The 16,263-nt window shown below is 41.5% G+C and overlaps 1 protein-coding gene across 1 annotated transcript in view; it reads left to right on the forward strand.

Annotated features, from left to right (window-relative positions):
• The window catches only part of LOC124554771 (alpha-soluble NSF attachment protein), a 65,645-nt gene extending 50,744 nt beyond the window's left edge, over positions 1 to 14,901 (forward strand). The window contains exons 6-7 of the transcript XR_006968442.1: positions 12,923 to 13,073; positions 14,812 to 14,901. The gene's annotated coding sequence lies outside the window, so the exon portion shown is untranslated. The remainder of the gene's footprint in view (positions 1 to 12,922; positions 13,074 to 14,811) is intronic.
• Positions 14,902 to 16,263: the final 1,362 nt, after the last annotated feature.

Genomic DNA, 16,263 nt, shown 5'->3' on the forward strand with positions numbered 1-16,263 from the left:
AAAGCATGTTAGAATCATACTGGTGCAATGGGGTGATGAAAACTGATGGAATGTGATGGCTCGCAACTGAATGTGAAACATTCTGTTGTGATTCTTATTGTGAACTGGCTATTCTTTAAGGCGTAGTGTGATAATATTGTCATGTAGAAGAAGGTGTACTTACATGAATGATGAACACTAACTTCACTTAACAAAGGTTTATTCAGCACTTGCACATACAAGAGCATGTAGCGAACTGCGTCCGGCCAGAACACATACAGCATATATACAGCTACAGATCATTCCAGCACAAAGATTCTTGACATTTGTGGATACTTAGAATGAACTCGAACTGAATATGGAAATCAAATTTGTACAGCCAAGGTGAGTTTTGAACTCACGACCCACCATACAACAGTTTAGTATCGTAACCACTACACCACAGTGCTGCTCAGCTTCTTCTGCGACATTGCTCCCTCCTTAAGACAATAGCGTCTCAGTGTTATGTCCTCCTGGTCCGGGAATGAGTCATCGGTCTTGCATACTCCAACTCCCGATGACTGATTCTTGCCCTGGCGGTGATCTTCTTAGAACTTCTTTTGCCACTTCGCTCTTTGCCACCTGTCCACTAGTTGCCTGTCACAGGAGCTTTGAATTTACCCTGGGTTGCAGCATCCTTATAGGGCTTCATTCGAAGGACATGGACCGTACCTTTGATCTTTCGTCGTCTTGTGTCGGGGTCAATATCTTCAACTTCATAAGTAACATCAGACAACTGTCTTACAATCTTACAAGGTCCAAAGTAGCGCAGGGAGACCAACCTTCCGAACAGGAGTGAAGATCCAGAAGAGGTAACCAGGCTGGTAGACAACAGGGCGGTCGCTCACGTCGTACCTTCGGCAGTCGTTTTCTTGAGCCTGCGATGTGTGGAGTTGAACTAACTGCCGAGCTTCCTCAGGTCTGGTTAACACCTGGCCGATGTAGTTGTCGCCCAAGTCATCAGGATGTAATGGAAACACAGTGTCCAGCGTCGTCCCGTCACGCCCATGCACCAGGAAAAATGGCGTAAATCCTTTGGTGTCTTGTTTGGTGGTGTTGCAGGCAAATGTCATGAAAGGTAGCACCTCATCCCAGTTCCTCTGCTTAACATTGACCAACATTGATAGCATGTTAGCCAAGGTCTTATTAAGGCATTCAGTAAGCCCGTTAGTTTGCGGATGGTAGGCAGTTGTCATGTGATAAGTAATGTTACACTGACGGTTTATCTCTGTCACAAGATTTGAATGAAAAAACTTTCCTTCAATCTGTAATTAACGACCTTGGGGCACTGTGTTTTAATACAATGTCTACCATGATGAATTTGGCAACCTCAGATGCTTCGGCTGTTTTCATGGCTTTTTTAGTGGCATAGTGTGTCAGATAATCAGTGCAAACAATAATCCATCTATTGCCACTAGCAGATGTTGGAAATCATCCGAGGAGGTCAATCCCAACGTGCTGGAAAGGTGTTCCAGCTGGTGGGATTGGTATGAGTTGGCCAGGTAGTTTATGAGGGACTGCCTTTCTCCTCTGGCACTCTCAACAGTGCTACACATCGTGATGGACATTCCTAAATAAACCTGACCAGAAAAATCTCTTGCGGATTCTATCATATATCTTAATAAATCCTAAAAGTCCGGCCTCAGGTGTGTCGTGGAATTTCTGTAAAACATCTAAGCTCATGTGTTAAGGAATCACTGGTAGCCACCTCTTCCCAAATGGATCGAAGTTTTTCTTGCAAAGTAATCCATTAACTACCTTACATTGTCCTTTCACATCCTCTGACCGATTTAAGGCAAGAATAATTTGAGACACCTTGGCGTCCTCCTTCGGCTCAGCAGAGAGACCTTGGAGTGCAGCGAGACAGTCAATATCTTATTCAAAGTATTGATTGTCTTGCACAGGGTTTCTTGAGAGACAGTCAACATCTTGGTGTTTTCTTCCACTTTTGTACACTATGATAATGTCATACTCTTGAAGACGTAGTGCCCACGTGGCGAGTCGTCCTGTTGGATCCTTAAGACCTCTCAACCGACAAAGTGAATGATGGTCTGTAAAAACTGTGAATGGCCTTCCGTAGAGATACTGTCAAAATCTGCACATGGCCCAGATCACAGCAAGACGTTCTCTTTCTGTAGTTGAGTAGTTTCTCTCAGCTTTTGTAAGTGTCCTAGAGGCATAGGCTATAACCTCTTTTCCATCCGAAATTTGCACCAGAACAGCACGGGTCCCATACCCGCTGGCATCTGTATGTAGTTCTGTAGCTGCTCTCTCATCATACAGACTAAGTACAGGGTCAGTTGCCAGAGCTTTTCACAGCACATCGAAAGAAACTTGTTGAGCACCACCCCAGATAAATTTAGCATCAGCTTTTTAACAACTCTTGGAGTGGCCTGGCTTTGATACAAAGGTGTTTGATAAAACAACAGTAATAACAACATAATCCGAGGAAGCTTCTCACATCTCCAATGCTTATAGGAGTAGGAAATTCCATTATAGATGTCACCTTTGCTGCATGTGGCCGCACGCCTTCGTTTGACACAAGGTGTCCAAGTATTTTGACTTCTTTTGCTCCAAAGAGACACTTTCTTGGATTAAGTTTCAGTCCTCCTTGTTGGAGACACTTCAGAATTGCCCTCAGTCTTTTTATATGTTCATCAAATGTGTCTGTTATTTAGATGACATTACAGTGTTCTCAAAGACACATTGTCCACTTCAGGCGCCTTAGAAGATTATCCATCATCAATTCAAAAGTTGCTGGTGCATTACACAAACAAAAAGGGCATCACCTTAAAATCATACAGGCCCTCAGGGGTGATGAATGCAGGTTTCTCACAATCAGCCTCATCCACTTCGATTTGCCAGTATCCGGAGTACATGTCCGTGGTTGAGAAAAACTTAGCCCACTTCAGACAATCTAGTGTCTCATCAATTCGTGGAAGACGGTAAATGTCCTTTTTAGTTATCTTATTAAGCTTCCTATAATCAACACAAAAGCGCTGACTGCCATCCTTCTTCCTGACGATGACCACTGGTGACAACCATGGGCTCTGTGAAGGCTGAGTGATGTTGTTATTCCTAATTTTCTCTACCTCATCGCGAACGATTTGATGTTACATTGCTGACACACGGCATGGTCTCTGGCTTGTTGGTTGATGGTCTCCAGTGCTAATCTGGTGCTTCACTCTCGATTTGTCTAGTTTGCTCTTCACCTGTGGACTGAAGCATTCAGAGAACTCTTGAAGAATGGCAAGTAGCTTCTTCTGAGAAGATCTTGTCTCATTGTGGTAGCACTAATTTCACCCACAGACTCGGCATAGGTGGTTTCTACGATGCTCAGCTGTTCTTCAATTAATGGCTCAGTGTTTGGTACGCACATGCATCTTGGAAGGATCTGCGGTTCTCGGTGACAGTTAACTATCCAGAATTCACCGAATCCGTTCTTAAACGAGATGACAGAGGCTGGGATGACCAAATTATTCTTCAGTGGTATGCTTCTCTTACATTCCACTACAAGATCCATGGGTTGATGCATGGCATGACACGTGACAGTTACCTTTCTAGTGCTCACTGCAGGAATGATCACTTCATCCAGCACACATAATCTCCACATGCTTGCATGCACATCTTCCTGTCCACAGCATCTCATCTCGTCTAGCATAATCTTCGAGCGACCACAATCTATAATTGCCTGAGAAGCTTTGAAAAAGTCCCATCCGTGAATTACGTCATGGCTACACTCATGTAACATGGCGAATTCTAAGGGCCGTGTATGGCCACTTATACCCACATGAATGGTACATCTTCCTGTAGGTTTTACATATTTCCCATTAGCTATCTTCAGCAGACATGTTTTGCTGTCGACGAGTACGGTTTCTGCAACTGGCGGTGGTACTTCTCTGAAATATGATGCTCCAGAGTCCACAAGAGCTTGGGCCGGTTGGCCATCCATGAGAATATCGACATAGTTTCCTATCATTTTTGTAGTGATCGACGGTGGAGGATTTTTCTCTTCGGCAGCCTCACCTCCAAGGAAGTTTTCCAGGTTGCATTGGCTAGGTGATCGGCTGGAGCTTCTAAACGGTGATGGAGACCTTTATCAGCATGTTGCGGAGCGTCCTTGACCTACATCGTCCTGCACCCACATCTTGTTCATCTTCGTCGTTCCGGAGTTGGCGTCAGCTAAGATCGGTCTGCTGTCTGCCGTCTTCTGGCGCAGGCATCGTCAAATATCCGCTGCCTTTCTTGACAATTAGGCACAACGTGTCCTGGTCGTCCACTGTGGAAACATACTGGTTGGTTATCCTGTGTCCTCCAGCCGTCAGTCTTCCTTGGTGCCCAAACAGGTTCCTCATGCGGCATTGTAGGAACGTAACTCCACCTGGGTCTTGACTTTTTCACCATTTTAAAGGGAAGTGAAGGATGAGAGATTGGGTTCAACGTCTGTTCCACTTCCTCCCTTATGACCTCTTGAAGCGTCTCAGTTTTTTGCTTGCCGTGCAATCCTAGTGCCTTCGGAACTTCCTCTCTCACTATCTGAGGAACACCACTTCTGAAATCAGTTGCTTCCTCCATCACAGACATCGATACTACGTTTGGAAACTGTTCAAACTTCTTGCATGTAATTCTTCTTTGGTGCATTGTTTCGGTATACTGGCACCATTTTGTGAAGTCTGCTGTCGAAACCTCCTTCAAGAGTAGGGCTTGATACATGTCCTCAGCAACACCCTACATGAGATGTGCAACCTTATCTGCCTCCTTCATTCTAGTATCCACTATTTTACACAGCTCCAAGACATCTTGAATGTACGATGCTGTAGTTTCTCCTGGACACTGTGCCCTGCACTTAAATTTATCTTCAGCCTTGCACATCTGTTGTTGTGTGTCGCCAAAATACTTGCGTAGTTCTGCCTGGAATACTTCCCAGTGTGTGAACTTCTCCTCGTTGCTCTCATACCATTGCCAGGCAGTGCCCTCCAAGTAGAAAAATATGTTAGCCAAACACACGGTGTCATACCATTTGTTAAATTTGGCTATACCCATCATATACCTTCAGCCACTTGTTTGGATCTTGGCCATTGTCACCAGAAAACTTGGAAGGATGTCTCATGTGGTGGCACACAGTTGCTGTCATCATAACATCCTCTTCTTCTGTCTCCGATAGATTGTGATCTGTTGAATATGGCTTGAACTCGGGTTTCTCGCCACGTAAACGGCGGCTCTGTCGTGGCCTGGTGGGAGCCACTGTGTCATCGATAATGTGCACTATCACAAGTTCCATTACCTGGTGCCTCCACCATAATAATGTCATGCAGAAGAATGTGTACTTAGATGAATGACAAACACTAACTTCATTTAACGAAGGTTTATTCAGCACTTGCACATACAAGTGCACGGGGCGAACTGCCTCCGGCCAGAACACATAGAGTATATATACACACACCTACAGAACATTCCAGTACAATGATTCTTGACATTTGTGGGTACTTCTAGAATGTACTCGAACCAAATATAGAAATTAAAATTGTACAGTCCAGGTGAGTTTTGAACTCATGACCCTCCATGCAACAGTTTAGTATCATAACCACTGCACCACGGTGCTACTCAGCTTCTTCTGCGACAATATGTTTTATGTGCAGTGAAAAACAAACACCCATATGCTGAATTTGTCCAGTGCTTCCAGGTGGTAAGAAATGCAATGTAACACGCTTTTCAGGAGGTGTGGTTTGCTCTAAAGGAGTAAGATTTTTACACGCAGACCAGGAACTGAGCAAAAGCAAGTTATTTTGACCATTTTTTTGGCCAAAAGCAGTACTCATACTATAGTTGTAGTTCTGTTACACCCATTTACCCACTCTTGCTTCCTGTGACGTAAATATTCTCTAATTCCCTTGCTATATCACACACATGAGGAAGAATCTCTTGAGGTTCCCTTTCATATGCATTTCCTTTTCAAATCCCAATTTTTTTGGAGTTGAAAACAAATTCCTTACTGGACAATTGGATAAGTTTGTTTATCCCATTTACAAATTTTTGGGCACATTCTGTAGTTTTCTGTGCATCATCAGATTGATTGCTTTGTCTGAAATTCTGTTATCCTAAGTCTTCCAATTCTGTAGCACTCTTTGAAGTTACGCAACCATCCACTGTTTCCCTTGAAATCACTGTAACCTATGTCACACGCTATTTGATGTGCGTAAGGTAGAAGACCACTGTCATGTATGTCGTATAAATTTTGTCGAGCATCCTTGAAACACGCCAACACTAGTTTTTGTAACCAGTGCACCTTGTCCCCCTTTAGTATCCTTAATTTTTATTGTGTTTTACATAGCCATATTTCTGCAGAATTATTCAAAATCTGTTCATAATTTTTTACTATGCTGTGGATGATCTTTGATGCTCCTAATTATGTTTTGTACCCGCTCTTTGGATGATGATTGTCCTTTACTACCTTTCACTGGAAACGGGGATTTCTCTCTCCCTGTCTGACAAGGATGATGAACTATGTGATTCAACACCTGTTCCAAAATCACCTTCACTTTGTAAGTGTATGTGGTCATTGTACTCCTCACGTACATTGTCTGCACAGTTGTGCGCATGTGACACAACACCCTCCACTGACTCATTTTGCTGTAATGTTGATTTTGTCTGCCACTTCTTTCTCACTCTGCGATATTCCTTGGGTTACTTACTGATGAAACTTCAACTTCGGCACCCGTTGTAAATACAATGCAAGGTTTGCTTTGTTTATCGTTGCCGTCGCTCTGCTTTGTATCGACACCACTAGCACTGTAGAGCTGTTAAGAGTTCCTTGTCAACTAAGGAGTGCAACTACACTCAGTAGCCTCATACTGCAGTCACCATTGGATACCTCCAGTTCCAGCCCCTGTTACCATTAGCAGTCAATATTGTGGTTGCGTGTTAGACAACATGTGGGACACTGAATACCATAAACATCATTGCCTTTTGAAGCCTTGCACTCAAGTATGATACTAAAGTATCTGTATGATTGTGAATTCATAATTCGAAATAACACGCGCACTGCAATATCATATTTATCTGCTGACACCGGGCAAGCGAGTGTCAAGTAAAATGTCTCCCATGTAAAGGATTATACATAATGGATGTACGAGTGCAGGTTGTAGACACGTGGTTGTCAACATATGGGAGTTTGGGCCTGACCGTGAACCAAATAGTAAGACAACCACTCACAGTAAGTGGGAAATTTCATGTATTCCAGTCAAGTGGTTCCTTGTGAATGCGTGTACTTTTGTATCACGTGTTTCTGGAGTCAGTACAGAAATGCTCTAACAATGCATTCCCCATAAAAAGCTATCCATCTGTTAGAGGCACTAATTTAATGTTTATGCTCCAACAAGACACACACTGAATATTCACCGACACTTTCAAACCATTATGCCCACCGGAATAGATAGAAAAATATTAGGTACGTAGTCAGCGAGGGGCCTTGCAGTTGTTTGGAAGAAATTGTGCCATGGTAACACAATGAAGTTATACTCTGATTACAAATGACATACTAGCAGGTGCTCTTCATTTGCTTATTCATGACATAACATCAGAGTAGTTCCACCTTAATTGTCATAAATATTCTATACAGTTTGAACAGACAGTAATGTTATTGCAGTGAGGGTACATACGTGAATTTGCATTCTATTTCTGTATCGATACAGTGAAAACGATATAGTTTGCTGCACATGTGCAGTGTGTCTTCAGAACAGTTAGCACATATACGTTTTTAAGTTATTGGTAAATGTTTTTCACTAACTGATGTTCCAGCTAGTATTAGACAATAGCGATTCATAGTATGCGATAATACTTTTCAACTCTCTATTGTAAGTGAAACATTTCTGTGAAATTAATACATAAGCTGTACTATTGTGCGTGTAGTGTTTTGCAGAGTTCATTACGTTTTGTGCATTCCATGTAACTTTTTTAGTAACCTGTGTATATGCGAATAGGCAATTGTTTTTATGGAATAGAGGGCATGTTTGGGTTAATTTAGGAATATGTAGGTAACCAGCTAGTTTAGAGACAGACAGCTTTCAAAATATTAGCTGGTTATTTTTGTGGTGTGCTACAGTTGGAGGTTTCAAGCAGCTAGATGCACACCATTGCACATGTTGAAGGTGAGGATGCAGCATTGAAAGTAACTGTGAGAACAGTTCACATGTTGGTGCTATATTTCGTTGAATCGTACATCCTGGCAAAGTTACTTTCAACATCTGTCTAAATATGCACAGAATGTAATCACATTGTATCCTGCATGTTGTATGACTGGCCATGAGCGTCTTTATGGTTGTCAACATGTTAAAACATTTAGTTGTGTATGAAAAAGTGATGCAAACTTACTGCTGTGGCTTTGGTTTGTACGTGATAAGCTTTCCCTCCCCCCAACGCTATTGGGGTAACAGCGTGCATAACTTTCACATCATTTGCTTATTGTATTATCGAAAATATTGCAACCTTTTTTCTAAATTTGTGGTAAAAAGTGAGCATTGTAATTATACATTGCCTTTGATACACATCTAATGAGAGTTCTTGGTGGTGTGATGTTTGCTTTCTTTGAGGTTTAAAACAGAAGTTGAGTATTAATGCTAATCTGTGTTGTTATCCGTGTTCATTGCCAAGAATGTGTGTTTGGAGAACAGCTTTGTACGGTAGTGAAAACAGGAACAGAAGAGAATTGAAGCATTTGAGAAGTGATGCTAAAAAAGAGTGATGAAAATTAGGTGGACTGATATGGTAACAAATGAGGAGATAGTCTATAAAATCTGTGAGGAAAGGAATATATGAAAAACACTGGCAAGAGGAAGGGACTGGATGGCAGGAAATGTATTCAGGCATCGGGGAATAACCTCTATAACATTCAAGTGAACTGTAGAGGGTAAAAGTTATAAGGGAAGAAAGATTGGAAAACATCCAGTAAGTAACTGGTGTAAGTTGCAAGTGCTACTTCTTGAGAAAAAGCTTTGCACAGGAGAGGCATTTGAGTCAGGCCACGTCAGACCAGTAAGAAAATTGACTGTAGCTGCAAGGGATGCTGTGTGCTCTACTCCATGAAGTGTCCATTTCAACCAAAGCAGATGCAATTATATTGGCACCTAACATGAACACTGCAGTAGGAAAAAAGCAACAGTGATATGGAAGACAAGAAATCTGAGCCATAGCATATGTTGTAGAGACAATGACAGTCTACCAAGGCCAGCAGAGAATGGAATGGAATATCAAAGATTTCCTGGGTGTATACAGAGACTGTTTGGAGACTGTCAGATTAGTGTGATGGTATGCATCTGATCTGTTTCACCTTCTTGTGGATTAGAGAGAATTTATTTTCCACGGAAATTCATCATATGCTGGGGCCTGTTCACTGGTCAAATGAGATGTTGCAGGAGATGGTGTATGACAAACATTCTATCAGAATGACACATTTTACTGGGCCATGATATGTATATAGAGATAACCTTTTCTGTGGCTCTTATAGGGTGTTAAATGTGGTCTGTGCTCAGCCACAGATCTTGATATAATCAACAGCACTCACTCACTTCCATTTTTCTTGAAACAGAGTACCTGTTCTTGCAAAGTGATACATACTGAGTCATGATCTATAAGGGGCAGTCAAAAAGTTCCCATTTGAGGGCATTGTTGCAGCATATATGCGATGCACTGTGACTCCAATGCGGTTACATAAGCACAGGCGTGTAGACAAGGAATGTGTGGCATTCATGTCTTTCTATTGTGCAGTAAATGTGAAAACATGAACTATGGTGACATTGACAAATGCATCCATACAGGACATATGTGCTGTTACTCTTTTCTTGGCTGTTGAAAGACAAACACTGGTGTATGTACATCAGAGAATGTGTGAAATTAAGATGAAACATCCAGGAAAACTGTGACTAGGAGTGCTGTTCTTCATGATTATCAATGTCCCCATATTGCAAATGTCGTAATGCAGAACTTAGGCCAAGTCAAGTGGGAGACACTAGAGCACACGCCCAGTAGTCCTGATCTCTCCCCTGGTAACTATCATGCTTCCGGTCCCTTAAAAAAGGCCTCGAAGGGTTCGCGATTTGTGTCAGACAAGGATGTGCAGGAGGCAGTTACAGACTCCTTTAATCAGCAGCACACAATGTTTTATCAATGTTTTACCTGAGACCTTAGGCTGCATTCTGGACAGTGCACAAAATGTCAAAATCTTTGTAACACACATCTCGTAGCTAAAACAGAGAGCAGGTTTGGACTTGAAATATCTGCTGCCCTGTTGTCTGAATATAAAATACATTTTATTACAAAATAACTTACAGTCAGTTTTACACCACAGATATGACAGACTGGAGGATATCCTTGCCAAAGATAGAAGTTATTCAGAGGTCTGTCACGGTGAGTTCATCCCATTGGAGTGACCAGTATGAGGTATGTCAGAAATGGTTGATGTCACCGATCTCAGGTTATTGTCCCACATGTGTTATCACTCCTCCTTCCATCGTTGCATGACTTTTTGACCTTACAGTGAGATGATAGCCTGCAGGGGTTGGGTAAATAGAGCCACATTAAGTTTCCTGGAGGCTTGCTTTGCTGCTACATCTGCTGTCTCATGCCTCTGAATTTTTACATGTCCAGGAAATCCAGTAGAACCATACTTGTTCCCTTGGTGTTGAAGAAGGGACAGTCAGCCCTGAATCATTTTCTCTGCTCTGTGCATTTGCTGCTGGGCTTGTATAGCACTAAGGGAAATGGAGCAGATGTTAAACATTTTCCTTCAGCAACATCCTCCAACAAAGGTATCAGCATATGGAATAGGTTACTAGATATGTGAGTGGCTCAAAGACATCTTAAGTAATAGAACCTAGTATGTTGTTCTTGATGACGAGTGTTCATCAGAGACAAGGGTATCATCAGAAATGCCCAAGAGAAACGTGATAGGATCACTCTTATTTTCTGTATACGTAAATGATCTGGTGGACAGGGTGGGCAGCAATCTGTGACTGATCACTGACGATACTGTGGTGTACGGGAAGGTGTTGAAGTTGAGGAACTGTAGGATCATACATGAATGGCAGCTATCTCTAAATGTAGCAAAATGTAAGTTAATGCAGATGGGGAGGGAAAACAAACCCATAATATTTGGATACAGTGTTAGTGGTGTCCTGCTCAACACTGTCATGTCATTTAAATATCTGGGCATGATGTTGCAAAGCTATATGAAATGAAATGAGCATGTGAGGACTGCAGTTGGGAAGGGACTAGTCAACTCCAGTTAACTGGGAGAATTTTAAGAAAGTGTGGTTCATCCGTAACGGATATCACATATAGGATGCTGGTGCAACCTGTTCTTGAGTACTATTTGATTGTTTGGGATCCACACCAGGTCGGATTAGAGGAAGACATTGAAGCAGGTTTCTAGGTCTGAACGACATGCAAGTATTATGGCGATGCTGTGTGAACTCAAATGGGAATCACTGGAGGGAAGACAATAATCTTTTTGAGGAACCCTATTGAGAAAATTTAGAGAACTGGCATTTAAAACTGACTTCAGAATGATTCCACTGCTGCCAGCATACATTTCGTGTAAGGATAAGATACGAGAGGCATGTAGAAAGTCAATTTTTCCCATGCTTTGTCAGTGGAACAGGAAAGAAAATGGCCCGTAGTGGTACAGGTTACCCTCTGCCATGTAGAATACGGTGGCTTGCGGCATATAGACTGAGCAGCTAAGGAAGCTAAAAGGACTCTGACTCCAATCTTGGCATACAACTTCAACGTCGGCCACACTCATTTCGAAAAGAAAATCCTTTGCACATTTCCCAAAACACTTTGTTCTCGCCAACAGATGTTGAAGAGTTGTTCAAAGGGTGGACAAGCGACATCGTGGTATGAATGTTACAGGGTAAAGGGATATATTTTGTATGTGTATTGCACCATGAGTTGTCACTGCTTGATGTGAAATGGTAGCGCAACAGCCTTGGCACAGAGATTGGGAATGGTGCTGGTCCAAAGTGTCTATCACCAGTCAGATGACGTTAAGGTGGATGGCATTTGTTATTTTTAACAATGATTCACTAACTGACCCATTTATTTTGCTGCAAATATGTCCATTTCCTGACTGAAGGTACGTGATGTGGCCCTGCTACCCTGCATGGCTGGGCAAACATTATCTCTCTCCTATTAGGCAGTAATCATGTGGGTCTATTGAGATCCTGCATGACACTATCATCTTCCTGAACTTGCCAATATGTACTTGCAAAACAATCATATGATTCCAATCAATGAGAGCAGCTGTCTCACTGAATGCTAAACAGCAGTCTTATTGGCCATGATCCTGTCACTGTCGTATTTCTGACACATGCTGGTAGACATTTTCCTGTACCTGAGGCATAATATAATCTTCTCACAAACAACTACATACAAATGTGACTTCTGAATGAGAAACCTGCTGTGTGATCTTTTGTTATACACAGAACATTAATACCATTCTCCCTTCCTACTTTGTGCACTTGTCCTGAAATGCTAATCATTTGCATATACAAGCATGTAGATCATTTTATGCTGCTATGACCTTTGTTGCAATTTTAATGGCCAGCTTTGTATTTACTAATAGGGAAGGAATAATGTAATGTTCCACATCAGTAAACATAAGACTGAATGTTCATTTTCTGAATTAAAATTTCAGTATTTGTTTATTGTAATGGCCTATGTGCTGATGTTATTGACTGAACTTTGCTTGAGCCTAAGTTTTTCAGTTCTTGTCAGTGCTTCATTGACATTGGTCGGTGTAGGATACTGAGATTCTTTCACATCCTCAATTTTGTCATGGCTGTGTTGTTAGTCAAGTTCATTTTTTTGTTCCTTTTTACCTGCTAAGTATCTTGTAATTTTTTTACAGCTTTTGGAGAGTTTGTAGCAGCAGCTGAGTATTCCATTTTGAGGTGCTGTTAGGAGAATCTGGGAAAGTAAACCCTGTAAATTTTGTGTTCTGGCAAGAGCTTATTTGAAGCTTTTTCCTTCAATGCACCAAGATATTAATTCATTTACATGTGAGTATTCATTTTAATGCCTCAAAAATGCAATCCAAGACATGCATAATTCCAGTCACTTGTTCTAAGTTACAGCTCATTGACTTTAGGTCCAAAAACATTTGTGCCATGTCATATGTTTAGCCTACAAGCAATAGCCCTATTCAGTCATAGTTCATTCCATCAACTCCCAGTACACAATATACGGTGGTGGAAAAAAATTGCAACACCAAAAATAATTAATTTAGAGTAATGAAATTTTGGGAATACATTTGTCTAGGTAACATATGTAAGTGATTAACATTGCAAGATCACAGGTTAATGTAAGCACAAGATAAGCCATTGCAAATGTGAAATGCTGACATATTAGTAACTGGTGTAACTACCAGAATGTTGAGTGCAAGCATGCAAATGTGCATGCATTGTGTTTTACAGGTGGCAGTTATCAGTTTGTTGGATGGAGGTCCATGGGTGTTGCATGTGGTTGGTCAATACAGGGATGGTTAGTGCTGTTTGTGGATGACGTTGGAGTTGTTGTCTAATGAGGTCCCATATGTGCTCGATTGGGGACAGATCAGGTGATCAAGCAGGCCAAGGCAACATGTCAACATCCTTTAGAGTATGTTGGGTTACAACAGCGGTATGTGGGCAAGTGTTACCTGTTGGAAAACACCCCCTGGAATGCTGTTCATGAATGGCAGCAGGTCAAATCGTCAAGCTGACGATGAAATTTGCATTCAGGGGACAGGGGATAACCATGAGAGTGCTCCTGCTGTCATACAAAATCACATCCCAGATGATAACTCAAGGTGTAGGTCCAGTGTATTTAGCATGCAGATAGGTTGGTTGCAGAGCTTTAACTGACCACCTCCTAACCGACACACAGCTATCACCGGCACCAAGGAAGAACCAACTTTCATTGGAAAACAACAGACCTCCACCCTGCCTCCATTGAGCTCTTGCAGGACACCACTGAAATTGCAAATGGTGGTGGTTTGGGGTCAATGGAATGCATACTACAGGGCCTCTGGTTCGGAGCTGTCCTTGAAGTAACCAATTTGTAACAGTTCGTTGTGGTGCTCTTGTGCCAGCTGTTGCTCAATTTGGTGCTGCAGATGCAGTATGATGTGCCAGAGGTATACGCCAAACATTATGGTGCAATGTGGCCATCCAGAGCCTGGTCTTCTTGCAACCGTACATTCTTGTGACCACTGCTACCAGCAATAATGTACAGTGATTCATGCAAAGTCTTTCTCCAGTACCGCAGAAGGAATATTAAGCTTCTTGTAGCTCTATTCCACAACCTCGTTCAAACTCAGTGGCACCTTTTTCACCTTAAAGGCATTATTGAAACTCACTACTTCCAGTCTCAAAGGTAACTGACACTCATGACCATTACAGTGTGTATTTTAAGCAAAGTTGATTTGCTTCCTCATAGTGGCACTGCTAACGCCACTTTTATGCGACTAATGTGAAATTTGAATATACATTGTCTTTCAGATGTAGAAACATGTGTACCAACTTTTGTTTATGTCACACAACTCCATCTTGGTGTCGCATTTTTTTTTGCTGTGAGTCTATGCTACCGAAATTTTGCATCATAATGTCATTGTTTATTTTAGGAACAAAAAGAAAAAAAATCATGGTTAATACTTGTTTTACAATAAAGGATCCCACTAAAATGTTTAATACACATGTGATCTCCTGATCATCAGCTTTGTTAATGGTAAAATGCACTCAGTTGAAAGTCTTGTTACAGGAGGTGTTGAATGGCTCCGAAGATACTTTGGACTTTGCCAGCCTAAATTGTCATTTTGAATTGAACAAATGAGAGCAAGTTGGATGGGAGCAAACTACAAAGGAGATTTGAGGGTTCACAGCTTAATTGTGCAATTTAAGGGCATTGACAATGTACAAAATTTATGTACAGGTACTATTTCGTTTGTTTGTAAATAATAAATTTGTGTAAAACAGAGAAAAACATTAGTATTCATTGGTGTCATATTCACATCATGAATCATTGCACTTTTGCCTCTGATATTTCTAACAATAAAGTAAAGCATCTTAAATTTCTTAATAAGTAATCAGTTGATATGATCAATTGGGAATATACTGTCGGATTGTAAACAGAAGCAAGCCAAATACGAAGGCAGCATTATTAGTGAAGTACACCACTTAGAATTGAAATCATGTTTATTACTGACACCGATGTAAAATCAGGACAGAAGTGAACTCCTGGATGGATATTACAACTATTTATATGTACATCAAATATTCCAGAATGCTGGTATTTATACAAACATTGTACACTGCAAAATATACACACGATACAAACATACAACTTTTTAAGAACCTCCCAGAAATGATAAATGTTAAGTAACAAATAATTGACTGTGGTCGGGTTTGAACTAGTGACTCACAGCATGCCTACCAGTAATGCTAACCATTATGCTACACTGTATGCACCACATCTTACGACATTGCTCCCTCTTGTGGAGAAACAGCAGCCTACTGTTTGAGAAGCTCTTATCAAAGCCAACTACAGCATCCTGGATCTGGATCTTGTCAGTCGTCCTGTGTACAGTGACACTTACGGATCCTTATATTCAGGTTGTCTTGTTGCATCCTCTTCACTGTGGTCAGGATCAAGGATAGCTCTTTCTGTCAACACTTCATGACCACTAAATGGGTCTTGAGTTTCCCTGAACTTCCCATTGTTAATCAGCAACTGTGATCAGTATCAGAGATAGCCCTTCCTGTTTAAGCTTCATGATCACAGAATGGGTCTTCAGTTTCCTGGAACTTTCCATTGTTAATCAGCAACTCTGGACTGTAGTAGGGATTCTTACGGAGTGCATGGACAACTTCTGTGTGATTTTGTATTCTTGACAAAGGTTCATTATTATTATTATTATTTTTTTTTTTCATATGTGAAATCTGACAAGTGACGAAGGGTATGATACAGCATGAAGTACTGCTTTAGTAACTTTTCCAGTAGTTAGTTTTCCACTCCCAAGCTGTATCTCACTGGCTGGTGCTTGCCATTGCAGTGCTCTCAGTCTTTCTTCTGGGTATCTGGTATCCGTATGGAGCCCAGCTGCCTTCGTTCTGTGATTCTGGTGATGAGGTGTTTCACACAGTCATCTCAAGTATCGTCCCACTGAAACACAGACAGCATATCCATGGTCATGTCAGTCTTATGACCATCGAG

The sequence above is a fragment of the Schistocerca americana genome, chromosome X (genome assembly GCF_021461395.2).
Source record: "Schistocerca americana isolate TAMUIC-IGC-003095 chromosome X, iqSchAmer2.1, whole genome shotgun sequence".
NCBI classification, from domain to species: Eukaryota; Metazoa; Arthropoda; class Insecta; order Orthoptera; family Acrididae; genus Schistocerca; species Schistocerca americana.